At 41.8% G+C, this 21,819-nt stretch overlaps 1 protein-coding gene across 3 annotated transcripts in view; it reads left to right on the top strand.

The window, feature by feature from the left end:
• PARD3 (par-3 family cell polarity regulator) overlaps window positions 1-21,819 on the top strand; it is a 549,815-nt gene that overhangs the window by 83,491 nt on the left and 444,505 nt on the right. The window lies entirely within an intron of this gene.

Below are 21,819 nucleotides of genomic sequence, written 5' to 3'. Positions count from 1 at the left end.
CTTCCTATGTTTGCATTATTCCCATCCATCCCTGGAATGTCTAATGAATGATTCAGATATAGAATAGCAGGTGACCTTCTGCTGGGGATGGAACACCTCCGAGGCCTAAATTTGCCATTAATGTAAAGGTGCTCCTGCACACATTTCTTCCTTGCGACGGGGTGAGCTCCCGTTGCTTGGTCCCAGCTCCTGCCCGCCTAGCAGTTCAAAAGAACATCAAAGTGCAAGTAGATAAATAGGTACCGCTCTGATGGGAAGGTAAGCGGCATTTCCGTGCGCTGCTCTGGTTCGCCACATGACCCGGAAGCTGTCTGCGAACAAACGCCGGCTCCCTCGGCCTATAGAGCGAGATGAGCGCGCAACCCCAGAGTCGTCCACGACTGGACCTAATGGTCAGGGGTACCTTTACCTTTACCCCTCACACGTACACAATATACAGGATATATCTCTATATGTGTGACTGCATTCACATCTTACAGCACATGGGATGCACAGTTTTCTGTCATATTATGCTTTCGTCTCAGATAGCCAACATGGCACTCTTCAGACATTTTAACAACAACTCCCATCAGCCCCAGGCAATGTGGCCAATGATAAGAGGTGTTGGGAATTCTAGGACACAAAAAACATATAGAGAGTACAATGTTAGCTACCCCACTCTAGTCAATAAGGCTGTTAGTGCCACTGTAGGCACTGCCATCTGGAATAATGTATGGCTTTGACTCATTAGGCTTTTGACTTGGTGCAATTATTTGGTGAAACAACCAGCATTTTAGAAATAATTATTTGGTGAAACAATAGGCATTTTAGAAATAATATGTGTGCCAGTCATTAACTATGTTAGAAAAGAGATCTGCAAAATACAATGGTAAAACAGCTGTTTTATTTAAAGTGGCATTTGAAGCTGTGTTGGAGTCAGTTTAAAAGGATGAATTGAGGAATGATAGCATTTGCACAGAACACTAGGTTTATGAGAATGAGCTGCATCGATCCTAGGGTTACACACCTCCCCTGGCCCCCAGTATAGCCATGAAGTGTCTGGAAGCTCTCACTCACGTTGTAGACTAAGCACAGCTTGTGACATCTGAATTCAGACAAACTGTGGTTGGTTTTAACTATGGTTAGTAGAAACAAGTTTAAACCATATGTTATGAACCTGGCTTGTTTTCCGTAAGCATACTAGGAGTTGGACACGACTCTAAAGTATGGTTCATCTAAAAGGGGCCCAGACTTCTCCTGTCTTATGGACACACTAGCAGAGAAGGGAGGAAGCATGTGAGTCTGGGGCTTGCTGCATGTAATGCTACATTATGGTTTAGCGTTGCATGTGAACTGGTTCAGTATCTCAGGAAATGTAGGTTTTTGATTGTTTTTCTGTTTGTCCTCTTGCAGTATAACCCGAATACAAGGTAGAAAACATTGTTGTTGTTATTAGGTATTTCAAAGGTTGTGAAATTTTTGATGCTGCAGGAATTCTGTTCAAAGGGAACTGAACGTATCTTCACAAGTTCCTTTTTGCATAGTACGTGAGCCTCTTCAGGTGTGTTAGTCTGATTTAGAAAAACACCCAGAGGGGAGCAATGGGATTGACTATGCACTAGCTCCATCCTATATCACACTCCATGAATTTGAGAAAATTGGGATTCTGAAACACATGGGGAACCTCTGAGTACAGATGACCCCCTGCTTGAGATCATAAAAACAGAAGAAGAGCCCTGCTGGATCTGACTAGAGACCCATCTAGTTGAGCATCCTGTTTCCACAGTAGCCAATCAGATCCCTATGCTGCCAGAATGGAGTGCAGCAGCACTCTTCCCACTGGAGATTCCCAGCAACTGGTATGCAAAGGGAAAATGCCTCTGATAGTGAAAGTGGTGCAGAACCATCATGGCTTGTACTTCAGAAGTTTGCCTTTAAACTCATGAAGGGTGATGGGAATAATGATGGGGGGGGGTTAGACCTAGTGCAATCATTCCCTTTGCCTGACTTGCTTGTTTACTTAACTTGGAAGAAGAATATCTGAAGAAGGCTATGGCTTGAAACAGTAGATGATGATGATGATGATGATAAGAGCAGCAATTGTAATTTCTGATGGCACTAAACAAACATCTGAGGTGATCAAGTCTGACATTTGTGCAGTTTCTATAAGGTTATATATTTATTTAAAACAAATGATCTTAGGGACATTTTGCTTTCACTTGAGAGGCTATTGAGAACAGCAGATATCTCCATATTATCCTGTTTACCAGGGTAAAGGAGGAGAAATCAGAAGCAGTTTATTATAGTTGGTCTGCAAAGCAGATGTTGCATGCAGGCTGCCAGCATTTTGGCAAGAGTTCTCCTGATTCAAAAGCAAAACCGCACACAAAAATGTGTTGTGGTTTCTGCCACCCTCAGTTAAAAGTGCCCCCAAGGAATACTAGGAAATACTTCTCTGCCTGTTTGGGTTTTCCCCCACGTTGGATGACTGTCTCACGCTTCTTAAGATCATGGCAATTCTAGACCTTCTGCTGTTGCTGGCCATGTGGCTCATTAGAGCCTTATATTCCTAGAAACGTTCCTAGGACAGGTTTTAACATGGCAGTGGGATCCCATGCTTGCTATACGTTGCAGAATATAAGTCTGCATCATGATCGTTGCATAAGTTGGATAAATAAATGAGGCTATAAATACAGTTTCCTAAAAATGACTCCTACTTAACTCAGTAGGATTTATTACTAAGTAAACATGTAGGAACATAGGTACCTGCCCCATACCGAGTCGGACCATTGGTCCATCCATCTCAACATTGGCTATACTGACTAGCAGCGCCTCTCCAGGGTTTCAGGCAGGGAACATTCTTAGCCCTGCCAGGAGATGCTAGGGATTGAACCTGGGACCTTCTCCATGCAAAACACACACTCTGACCTCTGAGCTATGGTTCTTCCCTACATAATAGAACAAAACAAAGGCAAGAGGGGCGAAAGACAAGAAAAAAATTAGAGGCAACTTACATTTCTCAGAACACGCTTTTTGAATATATATATATATATATTTTTCTCACCCCTTACTGAAAAAGAAAGTCACGTTCCCTGTAGACAGAGAAGCCACTTTTATCTAAATCTGGCCTAGAACAATGGTTGAATTTAGGAGGATATGCAAAATGGTAACCAGGCTGCCAACATAGTTGCTTTACCGCCACCACTGCTAATGATGAACTATTGGATAATGTTACAGAGGGGTTTAACAGTAATGTTAGCATGTGTTTCTTAGGACTGAGCTTCCTGCTTGTTGAAGCAGACTGTAATGTAGGTGTGGATTAACTGGTAGCCCATACCTTAAACCGGAAGGACAGTGTACGATTTGGATATGCAACACTTTTGTAGTCAGTCACAGCATTTTATAGTTGAGCAATGATCTTCTGTGGCAATTCAGGCGAATTTACAAATCTAGGCCATGTTAGCATTAGCACACCCTGAACGCTGACTCCTCTTTTCCATTCATTCAGTGACTCTGCCATTAATCCTTATCTTGTAAAGAGAGAAGAATGCAGTTATACTTTAAAGCTGTGAGTGTGTATAACAAATCATAGCCCTTTTATCTCTTGACATTTGGAGGGTTTACTATAACTCCTCACATGTGTCTCCTAGAAACAGTGAGATTTATACTACGAAGCTTTGACCCCCCACCTAGTTTTGGTTAAGGTGGTCCTTTGCTAAAACCACATTGCCTATAAATTGTTTTCACTTGTTTTATGTGCAATGGATTGCACAAACACACACAGGGGAAAGATCTCTTAACTCAGCACAGACCATGTTCTGTTTAAGGCAAGGCTAGTTCTCCTATTAGGAAAGCCTTATGTGCCGGTATTCTTGTTTACAGTCATTGGACCATGTGTGTAATTGATGGCACTTTTGAGTGGGAAACCCAGCCAGATGGGCAGGGTATAAATAATTAATTCTTACTATAAAATTCTTATTATTATTTGCCTTCAGCAGAAGAACAGGTTGGGTCATGGCCTGGATCAGCTCTTCCTATGAATATGTCTAAAGAGTTTCTTACACATTCCACAGAGGGAAACCTGGAAGGGCTCTGCAGCCAATTTCAGTTTTCTGATAAGTATACTATCTCATACATAGCTGTATGAAAGGGCAATGTGGCTCTTAGGAAAGAGCTGTAGCTCAGTGTCAAAGTATCCTCCCTGCATGCAGAAGGTCATAGGTTCAATCCCTGGCAGCTGCAGCTTAGGTTGGGAGAGAACCCTGCAGAGCTGCTGCCATTCGCTGATACTGAGCTAGATGGACCAACAGATCTGACTCAAGGTAGCTTCCTATGCCTTCAATTTCTTTTTTCATGCATATGTTCCCTGCATCCATGCTTTGCAGATTTGGTGCATTCTTATAGTATCTTAGCAAAGAAATGTCAGCTATGAGCCTAAGCATCATTCCAAGTTTATGTACCATATGCTCATAAATGCAAGAGTTTGGGCTCAGTCATGCATACTTGATATCTCATTACTCAGTACATGGAATGTCTGAACTTTCTCCTTTGCACGTTTTTGTATAGTGCCACGAAAGCTTTGTCTCTGATGGTGGCTCTTTTATACATGCAAGTCATCAGTTGATGTTGTGAGCACTGAAGGGTGATCATGCCCGTGAAAGCCATGACATTCCACAGTGGATTAAAACAGGGCTGAGGGCTGCATTTCATTGTAGCTATCCTTTTGGGGGCCTCATGCCTGCACTGAGTGGGGCTAGTCCCAAGCTGGGCTGGCCCAGTACAAAATGGGCAGAATCGTTTACTGTGCTTTTTTTCTAGAAAAATAGGTGCCTGTACTCATCATGAAGTTGTCACAGTAAATGCCACAAGTTTTTAACAACAGAAAAGGGGTTCCTGTATTGCATGCCCTTGAGTACCCCCTGGAAAAAACCTGTTGGTTATATACATAAATAAACAGACAGGTTAGCTCAGTTGGGTAGAGCGCAGTGCTGATAATGCTGAGGTTGCAGGTTCAATCCCTCTATAGGACAGCTTCACTAGATGATCCTCAGGGTCCCTTCCAGTTCTATGATTCACACACAAACATGCACATGCATTTGTAACACTCACACATAACAATCAAGCATCATAATGTAATTACATAATTAAAAATACAGGACAATGGAAACAATGGCCGATATTCCTGTCATTATTTTCAGTTAACTTGTTTGCCTTGGTGTAATCCTGAAGCCCCAAGTGTTTTTTTTAATCTCTACTGAGAAGCAAAGTGCTTTATGAATGCTTGGTGCTTCCAATTTTATATGCAGAGCATCCTCTTGCTTGTAGAAGAGAAAGCTGAAATTATTTTGAATGTACAGAGCTCCATTTGAGTTTCTGGATCCCAGCCATTGCAAGCTGCTTTACTACTTTAGATCTTGTTGAATTGCATGCCGTCTATTTTTAAAAATCTGGTAGCTCCAGTCTGAATTTGCTTACAATGGCTTCCCACTAACACAGAGTCTGTGTCATTAATATGTTGCTGGTAACTTTCTGGCACATAATTCATAAGCTACTGCTCATATGAGTCATAAGCTACTGTATAAATGAGAGGCTAAGCAAATTGGAGGCGTCTCAGGCTCAGAAACATACCACATCCAACATATCATTTGGAGGGCCAATCCAAATGATATATTTAATTTTAAGACAAAATATGTGTTAAGGGATTATATGCAAATCGAAATTTAATTAACATATATTTTATGGGTGGGCATGTTGCAACTTTGTTGTGGGCCTGTTGTTGTCTCAGCCTGATGCTGCCAAAATTGTACATACCCTGCAGGCCATGAGCTGCTGTTGTTAGTGTTTTGGTTAGGCTATCAAGCACATGATGGAAGCAATACTGGCACTTTTGGCACTGCTAGATCAGTTGTGTAACCCTTGCTAAGCCACATTCTTAGTTACAATTGGTTTTGTTGTTAAAAAATAAATACCGTATTTTTCGCTCCATAAGACATCCTTTTTTCCTCCTAAAAAGTAAGGGGAAATGTCTGTGCGTCTTATGGAATGAATGCCTTCGGATGGCGGCGGGATCACAATGATCAGTTGCATGGGAGTGAGTGATGAAGAATAGGGTCAACTTAATTTCTCATTTTCTTTTCCAAATGAAACTTCTTTTTTATATATTTTATTATAATATAGAACTATATTATTATATTTACACATTTTAGGAAGAAAGAGGGCCTCTGTTTCAACCTAGTATCTTTAGCCAGGTGGCTAAAGTGGATATGACAGTTCCCTAGATGTTAGGTGAGTGTTGCTACAAGGAACAGACCTTTTCTGGACTGATACTCCAATCACTGTACTCCTTCTGTTGGCACAGTCACTGCTCATTATCTGTTCAGACACCCGGAGAAGTCTGTCCTGTTCACCCAAGCCATCACCCTCCATTAAGCTGATCTGCTGTTGCTGGTTCACATGTCTTTAGGCTGTTTATGCTTGATTTGCTCTTCTTAGTGTTTTATATTGTTTTCAATTGCACTTGTAAGCTGCCTTGAGGACTACAATGCTGGAAAGATGGGGGTGTAAACCTTTTAAAATAAACATTTCCAAGATGTTAAAACTGGCAGCTCTTAATTTCTGAGAAACTGAAAGCAGGCGGGCAAAGGATGAAAATGCTCAGCATCTTTGGCCTGTGTGTGTGTGAGGGTGGGAGCACATTTGAAATGTGGCTCCAGTGAAAGTTCTAATGGCCGGTTTGTCTCTGGAAACTCAACCCAGTTGATACAATACAACTTGTGCAATGAGTCTGTGCAAGGGAGGAGTTCGGAAGATGGCTTGGAACCCCAGTTGAGCTGCTTCACCTCCACCCTGTAGGTGCTGACACTACTTCCACACCCTTTTGGTTTGCATTAAGTTACCTTTCCTTCACCTTTGGTATGCTTCAGATGGATAAGCGCTGCGGCTTTACATCAGCATTGCATACTGCTTTTGGTATGAAAAATCTGCTCTCGCTTCCCAGTGACAGCAACTCTTAGAAGAGAAGGTGTCACCATTTGAACACATGACAGATGCTTTCCGAGTGGCACCTGTCGGGCCAGGTCGCTTGCTTTCCTGTAAGACTGAAGGCATTCGACTCACCTGGAAAGTTGGAAGTGTCTGGAAGTTGCTGTCTGTGCGCTGCAGCTTGGGGGATCGCAGGCCTGGATTTGGCGCTGGCATTTGTGGATTTAAATGGAAGACAAACCAAGAATGAAAATGAAAAAGAAATCGAAGTCATTTTCTTTTGATCGCCGAAGGGATTCGGTGAAAGTTAAGAGGCAGACCAAATCTCTCCGCTTTAAGTCTGCTACCTTGGAAACCTGTAAAAGACAAGGGAAAGACAGGCAGGTTGGTACAAGTTCATTTTACATAGTTCCTAATCACATGATGTTAATACAGATCTTACTTTTCATCTACTAGGTGCAGTTCTACGCCTCAACCCCCCTCCCGACTGGTTGTCCTGCTTGCCCTTTTCATGTTTTGCATGATTTGTCTTTTCCCCATTTAGTGTAACTTTCCTTAATATTGAGTCCCCAGATCTTGTTGGGTTACAACTCTCAGCACCCACAGCCCATGTGGCTGTCAGGGATGATGGGGGTCCAACAACATGTGGGGATACCAGGTAGGCGAAGGCTGAGCTAGAGCAGCCTTGTTTGTTTTCTGAGGACTCTGTGAGAGGGTGAGATGTGAGCTTTTATCTGCTTTTTAAGAGCACTCTTGTGGATGATCATTGCTCTGAACTAGATCCTTGGCTGTTTTGAAATCCAATTATTCTGAGTCTGGCTGTTTCCTCTGCTAATTACTTCTAGTCCCAATCGAACAGAAGTTCAAAACAGTCACAATCAGAAGTACCTTTAGGGGCACTTTCTGGTTTGGCTTTGCTGCTAGGGCTGGCAGGTTCTAATTTACACTTGTGTTTTGTGAAATGATTAAAGAATTTAAAAAGCTTAATGTTTGGCAGAGGTGTGTGCCCGGGTGTGTTTGTGTCACAGTGACCTTAAACTTTGCAAAGAAAGTTTGTGAGTACTATGGGCAGAATGGCTCCTAGGAATTCAAATACATTGTGTTAAGTTGTGTGGAGCTGAACAAACAGAAAAAAGTGTCCCTCACCTGTTCCGGAGGGACCAGTTTTCTTTTACCTGTTCTTATCCTGCTTTTCTCCCTTAGGCACAGGCATTGGTGAGAACTTTAAGGAAAATAAATACATGCTATAAACATCTCGGGAAGCATAAATGGTGGGGAGTTACTCTTAGCAGAAGAAAAGCAAAGATAGGTGAGGAGATACAGGTAGCCATTACACAGGTGCCTTGCGATATTATTGAAGCATGGAAAAGGGGTTTGTTGCATGCAAAACATATAAAATTAAATATGTCGATATACTTACAGATAATCCTAATACATACCTATTTTTTTAATGAAGCTGATTTATGACTCCCACAGTGAACAGAACTGGTGTTATTGAATTCCACCTGGATATATCATACTGCAGACTTGTCAAGGGATTCCATGTCCACTGCAGTTTGTACATAATCTTTTAGCATAATCTCATAGAGTGCTTTGGAATAATTCATTCATGAGTGTACTGTAGCATGGATAACTGTGGTTAGGCTGTCCTGGTCCAGGAAAAAACTTGAGCTGACAGACCAGAGCTGGGCATAGGCACTGCTAGCTACTTATGCCACTCAAACTTAAAGTGAGAGTTTGGAATCCAAGAGTACCACTAGTGAAACAGCTCCTGGTTGCACCCAGTTGTGGGAACCAACTACCATCAGTGCTTCCATCTTTCTCATTACTGCCTTGGCGCAGTGATTCAGTACCTGTACAGTTTCACCTTACTCAGATGGAATAAAGAGATAGAACTAGGTGTCATAGAGTCATAGAATTGCAGAGTTAGAAGGGCCCCAAGTGTCATCTGGTCCAACCCTCTGCAAATTGGAATCTCAACTAGATCATATCCAACCTCAGCTTAAAAACCTCCAAGGAAGGAGAGTCCATCACCTCTTGTGGGAGTCTGTTCCACTCTTGAACAGATCTTACTGCCAGAAAGATCTTCCTGATATTTAATCGGAATCTCCTTTCTTGTAACTTGAATCCATTGGTTTGGCTCCTAGCCATCGGAGCAGGAGAAAACAAGTTTGTTCCATCCTACACATGGCAGCCCTTTAAATATTTGACCATGGCTATCTTATCTCCTCTCAGTCTCATCTTTTCCAGACTAAACATACTCAGTTCCCTCAACAATTCCTCATAAGGCTTGATAATCTTGGTTGCCTTTCTCTGCACACATTCCAGTATGCCAATATCCTTCTTCAATTGTGGTGCAGGTGCCCAGAACTGGACACAGTACTCCAGGTGTTGTCTGACCAAGACAGAATACAGCGGGACTATTACCGTACTTCCTTTAATCAGGATACTACTGTTGATGCAGCCTACAATAGCACTGACTTTTTTTTTTGCTGCTGCTGCATCTCACTGTTGACTAATGTTAAACGGTTGGTCAGCTACGATCCCTAGATTCTTTTCACATGTACTTCTGGCAAGCCTGATGTTCCCCATCTTATATTTGTGCAGCTGGTTTTCCCTGCCTAAGGGTAGAACCTGACATTTGTCCCTATTAGAATTCATTTTATTAGTTTGGACCCAGTTCTCTAATATTGGGCCCAGTTCATCTTGAATCTCGTTTGTGTCTTCAGCGGCATTGGCTGCTTCTCCCGTGTTTGATGTGATCTGCAAATTAGATGAGCATCCCCTTAATATTTCTGCCCAAGTTGCTTATAAAGATGTTGAACAGCAATGGGAGCAAGACAGAATCCTGCGGCACCCCATTTGTCGCTTTTTTCTAGAATGACAAGGGGACAATAGTGAGCATCCTTTTTTTTAAAAAAAATGATATTTATTTCTTTTCAAACAATTTCAACACAACACTACAAACAAAAAAAAAAGAAAAAAAGAACAATACAAATACAATACAAAAACACTACAAACAAAACAAAACAAAAACAATTTAGAAACACCTCAAACATTTTCAATATCTTATCTTTCATTCGCTTATTTCCAACGACCTCCTCGCACCTCCCTTTTTGTATTCCACTTCTATTTATTGTTTCAGCAATTCCTTTCCACCTTCCTCTGTTTTCTATCTTATAATTATCTTAACTCATTCTTGCCTTATTTTTTCCTTTAATTTTCTATTAATCTATTTATACTTAATTCCTTATAAGATTTCTACTAACGCCATCTAACTTCATTCCAACATTCTTCTAACATTCATTAATTTTACAATATTTCTATAAATAGTCTTTAAACTTTTCCCAGTCTTCTTCCCCCGACTCTTCTCCCTGGTCTTGGATCTTGCCAGTCATTTCCGCCAATTCCATATAGTCCATCAACTTCATCTGCCATTATCCAACACTTCAGTGCTTTCAAGAAGCAACCATTCTCTCAGCCAGCAAACAATAGTGAGCATCCTTTGTCATCTGCATATTGGTGAAGCCAAGCCCCAAATGCCCAGATGACCTACCCCAGAATCATCACACAGGTTTCTGTGTGGAGGTTTTATAAGATCATTAAATCCAGAGTAAAAAATTACTATACTGCACCAAATGTGTTAATGCGAGGAAGCAGCTGTAAGGCAGAGTAGTAGGCTAGACTTCTGTGCAAAGGTTGCTGCTAGGAGGCACATAAGATCAAGACAGGCCTTGCATTTAAGACTGGAATATTGATTTATTAACAATAGGAACACTCCTTTACATGTTCATGAGTGTTTCTACTGTATACTACATTATTTGGATGAGTGCCACAGACAGTGCCTGACCTCTAGTGGTCAGTGGAAATAGTAGTTGAAATACAATATTGTTTTCATTGTGATGTACAAATCACACACTTTGAATTCCAACAGTGTTTTCTGATCAGACTACATTTGCCTGATTAAAATCATTATTTTCCCCATAGTGTGACGCAAAAAATGCCAATAATACGTTTAATTTTTTCCCCATTTGCGAAGGATTTTTTTAAAAAACAACAACAACCAACAACTGGGAATTATTGGATCCTTATTTTGAGACTGTAACTGTAATGGGGAAACTTTTTCCAGCCTGAGAGCCTTATTCCCTCCTTGGCAACCTTCCAGGGGCCACATACCAGTGGGAGGCAAGGAAAAATGGAGTGGGCTAACTAATGTAAACCTTTGCTTTGTACAGTAAGCCACACTATTCAGAGTTTTCTGCCCATGACATCTCTCTATTCTCTATCCAGAGAACAAGAGGAAGTATTACAGTTTCCAAACACATTCTAGCCAAGCAAAAGTCCTTGTGAACATTGTATTATTTAGAAACCAGACTGTGGTCTCTAAGCCCTGAAACCTCCTTCCTGAGATGAAGAAGTGTGTGTTTTTTGTTCTGGTTTTTAGAAAAGTTGTATAATGTTGCTATTGTTTCAGCAGGCATTTGCCGGATACGTGTTTTTTTATGTTATCCTGTGATTTATTTATAATATCTTATTTTGTTATTCTATCTATTGGCTTTTTAAGAACAAAACAGCAAATCTGTCTGTCTGTCTGTCTGTCTGTCTGTCTGTCTGTCTCTCTCTCTCTCTCTCTCTCTCTCTCTCTCTCTCTCTGTGTGTGTGTGTGTGTGTGGAGTATACAAAGTATTCTGGGCCATTAGTTGCATGTGTAACATGAATCCATGTAGCCAGGGAGGGGCAGACACAAATCTAGACTATGTGCTCAGGCATTCTGATCCCCATTAAGTATCCTAGAACACGCTAGGAGCGCAAGGAGAGTCTGGGCCCACTAAACTCTATGACAATCCAGTTGTCCATAAATACGGCAATTCTGCTAGTATGGATTGTGCCTTTAACTTTATTTAGATATTTCTTTTCTCCATTGCAGCCAAAGCTTTGCACCAGGCTTCAGACGCAGCAGGGTTTCATGCTAGGGCAGTCAGTCAGTTTGCAATGGGCACCCAATCCCATGTGCTGCATCTGGCTGTGAGCCTACAGAAATGGAGAGTGCAACACGGAAAGAGAGCTTGTCTTTACTATTTGTTGTTTGCATATGTGGAAGCTAAGAGAGAAGGCCAGTTCCCAAAGGTCCAAGGATTCTGTGGCTGATGTGGAATTTAGATTCCTTTCTGTAGATTTCAAGTTCCAGAGAATCCAAGAAGCAGAGACCACTCAAGATAGGGGGTTGGGAACCCCTGGCCCTCTGGACATTGTTGGACCTATCAGTCTTATCAGTCCCAGCCAGAATGGCCAGTGATCAGGGGTGGTAGGAATTGTAGCCTAAAAACATCTGGAGGGTCATGGATTCCCCACCTAACATAAGGAGCATACCAGGCTTACACTGAAAATAATGTGCATTATTACGTGCCATCAACTTTGAATTGAAAACAGTGTATGAGATGATTTAGATCATAAACAAGTTTCATGCTTATCTCCTGGAGTTTGGGGTGAAGGTGTATGCAGGCCTGATAGTGTGACATGCGTTTTACCACAGGAGTGATTCTAATACTTCATAACACCCTGTGAACATCCTGCTGTAGTTTAAAAATCAACTTGTGCTTCTTGACGTGTCTGTTTCTCCCCCCTTTTTTGGTGAGACCATTCTCTTTGCTTGGACCATAGATGGATTACAACGGTACTGTATTAAGTATCAGGGCAGTCATTCCCGATTTAATAGGAACATAGGATGCTGCCTTATTCCATGTCAGGCCACTGGTCCATCTAACTCAGTATAGTCTACACTGACTGGCAGCAGCTTCCCCAGGATTTCAAACAGGAGACTTTCCAGCCCCACCTGAAGATGCTGGGGATTGAAACTGGAAGCTTCTGCATTCAAGGCAGCTGCTCTACCACTGAACTGTGGCTCTATGCTATATATGCTTCCCCCCCTTTGATTTGTGGACTGTAATTTTCACTGACAGTCTTAGTGGCTTTTAGAAGAACAAGTGCCGGCAAGCAACATCCCTTCCAACAGATGCTGCCTCATCTGACTATAGCCTAATGACTGTAGCATCTGGCAGAACTGAGGATACAGTAAATCCTAATGGTGTTTCATCTATTATTTAAAATAGATTGGGAGAAATGGCAAAGGCAGCTGTGCCATACTCTGCATTGCTTTGCTGTCTAATGCCTTAGAAGGGATGTGTTAATTTTACAGCACTGTTCATATGTGGAACTGGGGTGTCTTGCGCCTGTTGACACTTTTATGGGAAACTGTGCATGTGAATGGCCTGTTGTGGTACAGATCTTTTCATCAATTTCAGTAGGCTACTTCATCTTTGTATGGCCTGCATTACAATTACCATAGAGGCTGAACTATTGCTGTAGGTGTTCCCCCTGCTTTTTTGGATTGGGTAAGTAGTGGGCACCTTAAACCTGTCACAGACTGGTTTCTTGATTCTGGTTTCTGGAGAGTTGCTGCAATTTTGTGTAGACAATACTGGAGAAATGGTCTGACTTAGTAAAAGGTAACTTCCTTTGTGTCTTATAAATACAATACAAAACACAACATTTATAAAGCAGAAAGCCTATGTGAGGGAGGACACATAAATCGTTAGCGCCTGACATTTTCCCATCAAAAATGATTTGATTTATAAGTATCCTTCATGTTGTCAAAATGTTTTTTCTCCAAAAATTCCCCTTTTTAATTTAACCCACATTTCCTATGCTACAAAGTAAGCTGCCAAATAAAGGACATCTCTCTTTAGCAAAGAGCCCTGAAAGAACTTTGACAAATTATACCCTAGCATTAGTAATTCAATTATTGGGCTCCAGTAGATGCAGTAACAGGGAATGCAGATGTAATTTTGAGACATCAGTCTTTTTCTATCAGTCCTCGGCACCTGTTTGTTTTTGTACAGCGCTGTTAAGTATTGACAAATTGTTTTATAGACATTGATGTATGTTGGCCCTGTGAAAATATTACTGTAGCGTACATTGCCTTTCTCAAATCCAATATGGATTTCTGAGCCACAGAAAATGTTCTTCCTCATTGGAGGGAAAGTGGTTGCTGTTCCTCGACAGCACACATGAAGTTCTGAAGTACATGTGAATGTACATGGCCTTTCATTCTGTTTTATTGATGAAATAAGCTATATTGCTGTCATGTTGTGGCCTGCTGCAAGATCTCATGGAGAAGGGGGCAAGGCTGGTCAGAAGTTGCAGGATGACAGATAGCTTTGAGTGAGCAAGTTGGTCCAACAAAGACTGAGAGCAAACTGAGGCTTTTGAAGCTCCTGCTCTCAGACTATGTCTCTCAGGATGTGTCCACCCTAGGCCATGCCTTGTGATGCTTAAAGAGCATCTTCTGCCTGAAGATGGGCATTCCTCTGTCATCTAGTCTCTTTCCTCATGTACTCCCTGTACAGCTGAGTGCAGGCAGTGCACAACACAAGAGACTAGCTGAGGCTCTGTGCTCTGGCCCAACAGATACAGGAGGTTCTTATGGAGGCTCATGTTACTCAGCCTCATTTGTTTCCTGATCTGAAGCAGCAAACCCAGAACCTTGCACCTTATTTTGCTTCATAGCTTGAAAGTCTGCAGCCGCTGACTCTGAGGTCATAGCAATTGTTGGACTCTGAGGTCATAACAGTCAAGTTGCATTGTGTTCTCAGTGGCTGAATTTATCCTGGGATTGTTGGATACTAATTTCTGTTCTCAAGGATTTTGAGAATTTATTCTTTGATAAAGTATTTTTTATGACCATAAAGACAGGAGCATTAGGACATTTGTCTGTATCTTATCCCAGTTAATTAGTATGAAGGTCTGCATGTTCCACAGAAGTAGCTATGTTAGACTTTTGCAGCAATAGAGTCTACAATGTGCTAGTATTTTAAAGTGTGTGTTATGAAACTGGCATTTATTCTGAATGGTGCAGTTAAAGTTTTATCTGGCTATCCTTATTACAAGAATGTGTTAGTTAAAAAGTTATTGGTTACGTTAATGAATTTACATAATAATTTTTTGTAAGTTACTCTGGATACTTGTAAAAAGAGCAGATATACATAATAAATAACAGCAAAACAACAGAATAGATTATGAAAATTGAGAGTAGAGGATTCTCATTCATTTTAGGACTCTGTTTATGCTGCAAATTTTAACTTAATATGGCAGAATATGCTTGCAGGGTTCCAGCTTGTCTTGCATTCTGAAGAATTTATCTAGTAGCTCAGAGGTTCCCAAACGGTGGTCCACAAAGTTCATTCTGGTGATCTGGTGATGTGTCTGTGAAGAACAGGGGCAGCAGCAACTATTCTGTAATTCTAAGCCCCTCTTGGTCCACCTGAAAGGTGAGCAGGATGGACCAGAAGTTATGGGGACATGAAGCAACTTGAAAGGAGGGGAAAGGATTAGGAGGAAGAGATGATGATGATGATGATGATGATGATAATGATGATAATAGAAGCAATAAAAATACAATTAAAACCCATAGAACTTCTAGCACAATCACTACAAATGGCAGAAAAAGCAATGTGGCACACCAAGGTGTTCAGGAATTCTCAAGTGGCCCTCACAGAAAATGGTTTGGGAACTACTTGTGGTAGGTTGTTATTTGCAGTTTTAGCTCGTGTAAGCACCCTGGCTGAAATTCACCCAGTAGATTTATAAAACTCAAAACACAGTTGATTCTGTACTCAGGATAAATGGAGTGATGTACAGATTAAAGCTGAACATGTGAAATGCAAACATAAAACAAAACAACAAATATCAGTGGTGTAGTGATTGCATTAAAACATCAGTCAAAATTGAGTAAAGCAACCTATGCAACATTAAATGGAGAATGTTTCCCTCCCCTAAATAAAAATGTCTTCCTTTAGATGGCAAAATACAGCCAGAATTGGTAATTGAAGGGCAGGGCCTGATCAACTTTGGAATTTCATTCATAGTGTGTGTTGCTCAGTGTGTACAATTGTGTGTTTTTAAACAACAAAATAAAACAAAAACACTGCCTATTATCCAGTGTTAGCATAAAGAACCATGTACTTTGCTTAAAATGTTCTTTACATCACACACAACAACAATAACACACATTCTAGTAGTTTTGTGTGTGGCTGGTTATAGTTGATAAGTTTGCCATCCAGAATTCGTCTAGAGACAGCTTCTCAGTCTGTGAATGTTTTTAGGAAAGGTTTGTGTTTATGTGAGTGTAATAGTGAAGAAAGCCATTCAACAGAGATGAATGCCTCAATAGGAAACTTTATGGGAAGCCAAAACTTTGCTGTTCAATGGACTTTTGTGAGCAGTGACCCTCTTTTAAAGAGCAGTGACATGTGGGACAAGTTGGCATGGGAACGGTACAGCAGTGTCAAGCGAGAATTTGCAGAGGGGCAGAATGGCTCTGCTCCTTTAAGCGAGAATTTTGCAGACGTATGTCAGGGATTGGAGTATAAGAGGGAAAAACACAGGCTACTCAAGCTTAATTTGTGGGGAACTGCAGTTGCTGCTTTCCTTGAGAGCACAGCAAAAAAAAAAAGTCAAGGTAGTAGATAAACATGATATCCACATATAACATAGACATGAAAGAATTTAAAAACTACAAAAAATGTTTGCTTATTATTGTGCAATCTTATGCAATTTCACAAAACCTTGCTTTCAAAATAATTTCTTTTGGTACAGTGGCTTTTTTACTGATCATCTCAGTAGGTACCCATATAAATATAGGATGATGATGATTATTATTATTATTTATTATTAGAAGAGTATGGATTTGATATCCCGCCTTTCACTCCCTTTAAGGAGTCTCAAAGTGGCTAACATTCTCCTCTCCCTTCCTCCCCCACAACAAACACTCTGTGAGGTGAGTGAGGCTGAGAGACTTCAGAGAAGTGTGACTAGCCCAAGGTCACCCAGCAGCTGCATGTGGAGGAGCGGAGACGCGAACCCGGTTTCCCACTACACCACATCCCCTTGGCTTGGTGCTCTGTGCGGCGAAATGGCCCACACCACCCTAAATCCATCACTGGGAGTGCTCAGAGTGCTCTTGGAGCACATTTTCCCTCTTTTTCTCAATTTCAAATCAAGAAATTGTCATTTTCAGCTCAGTGTTCTATTAATTTACCTCCCCCCTCATTAATCTTAGTAATCCTTACAACAGGCCTGTAAATGAGGACAGATCATTATCCCAATATTGCACACAGGGTGAGTGGCATTTGTGGCTAAGTGTGTGTGTGTGTGTCCTGCCTTCTAATTCATAGTACTAATGAATTTAGTACAGGCAACTACCGTTTTGTGCAACGGTTGCGTTCCTGACCCCCGCGTGCATTGGCAGAGTGTGTGTAAGCCTGCTTTGGCCCATTCTGCCCTTGCCCTGCCCTCTTCCAGGGCCGGCGTGATGCAAAGGTGCACAGTCGCGCACCAATTGGACACACCTAAAATGGTCGTTGCCTGTAGTTAGGGTTGCCGTACGTCCAGAATTTCCCGGGCATAACCAGGACTTCAAGTGTAAAATCACCATCTGGGCAGGTTTCTTAAATTTTGCAAAATGTCCGGGTTTTGATGGCAGCACCATGGCGACAGCGGTGGCGAGAGGGAAGCCCGCAGGGTCTATGTCCCATCACCCTAGCCAGGCCCACACTCTGGCTTCCACTGCCTGGCTCACCTCTTCCTCTTCTGAGGTTGTAGCACGGTGGGCAGGGCCACAATTTCTATGGCTGCCGAGACCATTTGCCAGCCACTGATGGGGGCGGGGAGGGGAAAGCACAGGAAAGAACCCCATCCCTCGCTTGTTCAAAATCCTTGAGAAAAAGAAAAGAGAAATAAATTATCTGGCCAGAACTCCCCGCCCCATCACCATCAAACTGAGAGGATCTTCCAACACTCTGTCCCCATTCCCCTGCTTAAAATGCAAAAAATGCATCTATGAGGGATTTTTTCCTTAGTAAAAAAGTGTGTGTGGGGGGGGAGTAGTCTCTCTGTGTGTGCATTTGCTGGACTGCTTTGCAAAGCAGCATTCGCAGGCAGAGAGAGCATGGAACTAGCGGGCTGCTTTGGCTCACTCCTGCTCCCCAGCTGGGCAAGGCGGTGGCAGGCCAGCATCATCATCACAACAGAGCCCTTGCTCTCAGTCCAGTATACCTGAAGAAGCGTCTCCACCCCCATCATTCTGCCCAGATACTGAGGTCCAGCGCCCAGGGCCTTCTGGTGTTCCCTCACTGCAAGAAGCCAAGTTACAGGCAGAGGGCCTTCTCGGTAGTGGCACCCGCCCTGTGGAACGCCCTCCCACCAGATGTCAAAGAGAAGAACAACTACCAGACTTTTAGAAGACATCTGAAGGCAGCCCTGTTTCGGGAAGCTTTTAAGGTTTAACAGACCACTGTATTTTAATACTTTGTCGGAAGCCGCCCAGAGTGGCTGGGGGAAACCAGCCAGATGGGTGGGGTATAAATAAATTATTATTATTATTATTATTGCTTCAGGGCTCTCTGATACAGATGCTGCCTTGATGGGAGTCTAACAGAGCCCCCACCCCGTCTGCTGGAGGCATGGTGGGAGCTCCAGCTCCAGCTCCAGAGCCAGTGTGGTGTAGTGGTTAAGAGCGGTAGATTTGTTATCTGGGGAACCGGGTTCGATTCCCCACTCCTCCACATGCAGCTACTGGGTGACCTTGGGCCAGTCACACTTCTTTGAAGTCTCTCAGCCTCACTCACCTCACAGAGTGTTTGTTGTGGGGGAGGAAGGGAAAGGAGAATGTTAGCCGCTTTGAGACTCCTTCGGGTAGTGATAAAGCGGGATATCAAATCCAAACTATTCTTCTTCTTCTTTAAACTTCTAGGTTGAGGGGTGGGCAACTGCGCACCCCTCAGTGGAGAAGTGTGACAGAGCCCACACCTCCCCAGCTGAGCCAGAGATGGGGCTGGTGGCTCTGTTAGATCCCCCCTGCACCCTCTATTTTGGTCTTCAAGATATGGCAACCCTAACACTGTAGTGATTTAGTAATGAGTTATAGTACTAATGAAATTAAGGTCCCGAAGTGCAGAAGCAAAGCAACATTTGAACCAGGGGTTTAAATGTCCATTGTCCTGACTGTGATGCTATACACCAGCTCTTTTAAGTGTGTGTGTGTGTGTGTGTGTGTGTGTGTGTGTGTGTGTTTCATAAGACAAATTCAAAAAGGGAATAATCTACACTTTGGTAGCTGTGCTCTGACCATTGCTGTTAGACATTTGCAGATTTCATTCCCCTTTAATGTGTGTGATTCTTAAAACCCCGAGCAGCTTGTGTTCATTTGGAGGTTTAATTTAACCCTGGAAAGCATCTGTTGGGCTGGCCTGGTCACTCTAGCATATGAGCTGGTAGTTAAGGAAAACGCTGTGCCAGTTAGTTCTGTACAAGTGAACATGGTGGGATTTTGCCGGTGGCCATCATTCAGACAAGAGATAATTACATCTTCAATTACACACTTTACACGAACCTCCCCTGTGTGCCTTACAGCTTATACAGACAGCCGACTAACATGCCTGTGGTCCTTGGTTCTTGTTTTTGCCTGCCCTTTTCCAATTAGTTCACAATTCTAAATATCAGGGAAGGGGGTAAGTAAATAGAAGAAAAATTGCCCTCTATTTAATAATTGAGATAGAATGGGGTATTATTAATTTAATGTCATTAAATCAATAGCAGCATGCCAGTGTCTTTTGATTTGGTAGTCTGAGGTTCGTATTGTGTTGACCTGACAAATGAGTAGAAATGATCACTTGATGATTCAGTCTTAGTTCCTGGTGGAGTGTTGTTGATGCTGTCTTATTAGTTGCCAAATGATTGCATATTAGTGATAATGACTTACTCGCTTTATTCCTTGAAATGGGAGTTGTGCATTGGCTTTGAATGAACAGTGTTACGTTGGAGGAGTAGAATCCAAGAAAGATGGACAACTTCATGAAAGGAATCAGAATCCATTTTGGATGTTGTGATACAATTAAGGACTCTCCTGTTGAAGGCAGTTTTCCTCTCTTGATTTTTTGACTTTCAAATAATTATGGAATTGCCCCTTTGGTGTGAAATTCAGTGCCTCGAGGTCAGTCTTAAAATAAATAAATTATAATTATAACTTATACATAACTTACAAATTATAAGAACCAGTGTGGTATGCTGGTTAGAATATTGGAGTAGGAACTGGGAAACCAGAATTAAAATCCCCACTCAGCCGTAAAGCTCACTGGGTGACCTTTGGCCAGTCAGTCACTCTGAGCTTAACCTACTTCAAAGGGTTGTTGTGCGGATAAAATGGAGAGGGGAGAAACTTGAGCTCTCTGTTAAAGATTTGAAGTTTAGAAAGCTGTATCTCATTAACAGTTTTGAAACGGAAGAAAAGATACACAGTTTTCTATGTGATCAAGGGGCACAGCCATAATACCTAGAACTGTGTCTGAGTCGGACAGGAATAAACAACAACAACAAAAGCTTGAAGTATTATTATTTAAAACCGTAACTACCAAAGCTATTAGAAGAATCAAGAATCAATAGCAAAGCTATTAGATACATTGGCACAGCTTCAGATGCCATAAAGCTAGGTCACCAGTGTGGTGCCCATGGACTCGCTGGCACTCTTGAGGACTTCCCTGTGTTGCAGAGTATGTTTCTTTTCACCATATTGAAGACAAGCACAGCTGTAAAGGTTAAACTGGTTATTCTCACTTTCTGTTTGTCTGCCTATCAGGGTGTGGGGTAGCAGGCAGAAGCATCCAGACGGGATTGTGCCCGTGGTATTCTCAGATGTGTGCACAAGTGCAAAAAGGTTGGCAACCTCTGTCTGAGTCATGTGGCAGATAAATAGAAGTGAGATTGTATTATTTATATAAAATGTGTCTTGTAAGGTTAATCATCATCATAATCATCATAGTCCTTACAAATATTATTAAAAGTTGGAGGTGGTTTTGTTGCAGTATATTTCCCATTATGCACTCATGCATACATAAGCCTGGCCCTTCTGCAATTTTTATGTGGCATCTGTTTTCCAGTCAGCAAACATTGCCAAGGCCTTCAAAACAGATAGTGGCTAGGCCAACAGGGAGTTGCTTAGGCCATTTCACACATTCTCCTGCAGACATGTTGTTGTTCTTAATGCGTGTGTGCATAATTAATGGAAGAATCTACCCAAGAATGAAACGCAGACGCGAACAGGTCATTTTTACCAGATGGTTAATTATTACAGTTAAAAGATTTGGAAATACCTAGTGTGCCCTTTTGGAAAGCATAACAAAGCCCAAATCGCCTTTGATTTTGATGGATCGCTTCTATTGTGTTAAAATGATGATTAAAATGATTACTCACACCAAGGAAAAACATTGATTAATCTTCGTGATGGCTTTATCAGACAGGTAATAATTACACTGTGCTGGAAATGCTGTGTGTGCACACACACATTTGCATTTATGTGCTGGTTGACTCTATCGCGGGTCCAGGCTTTAATTAAAATATTTCAGAAATCAGGAAATGTCTCCTTCTGTAATTATAGCTTCAGTAGCAGCATTTCACATGGAAATCAGTCATATGAAAATGCCTAACACTGCAGCTGGTAAATTTGTTTGAAAACGATTATATATAAAACAAGTGCCTTTCTTTTACCAGCAGCAGAGAAACCAGTTCAGTATGTGAAGCTGCCTGGATAGAAAATGTTATATAATGAGAAGACTTATAGGCATTTCAGAGGGTTCTGCAGACTTAGATCATTGAGCTTGCACTGGCAAACTTAAATGTGACTTCTTTCTGATTGTTTGTCATTTGATTATTCTCCTCTGAGTAAGAAAACATTGTTTTTGTTTTCCTGTATATATTAACCACCACCCCCAACACTCCCATCTCCCATCTGGTTCCGTTTTACTCAAA

The sequence above is a fragment of the Podarcis bocagei genome (genome assembly GCF_964188305.1).
Source record: "Podarcis bocagei genome assembly, chromosome: 12".
NCBI classification, from domain to species: Eukaryota; Metazoa; Chordata; class Lepidosauria; order Squamata; family Lacertidae; genus Podarcis; species Podarcis bocagei.
This window is presented reverse-complemented; position numbering and strand designations above follow the sequence as displayed.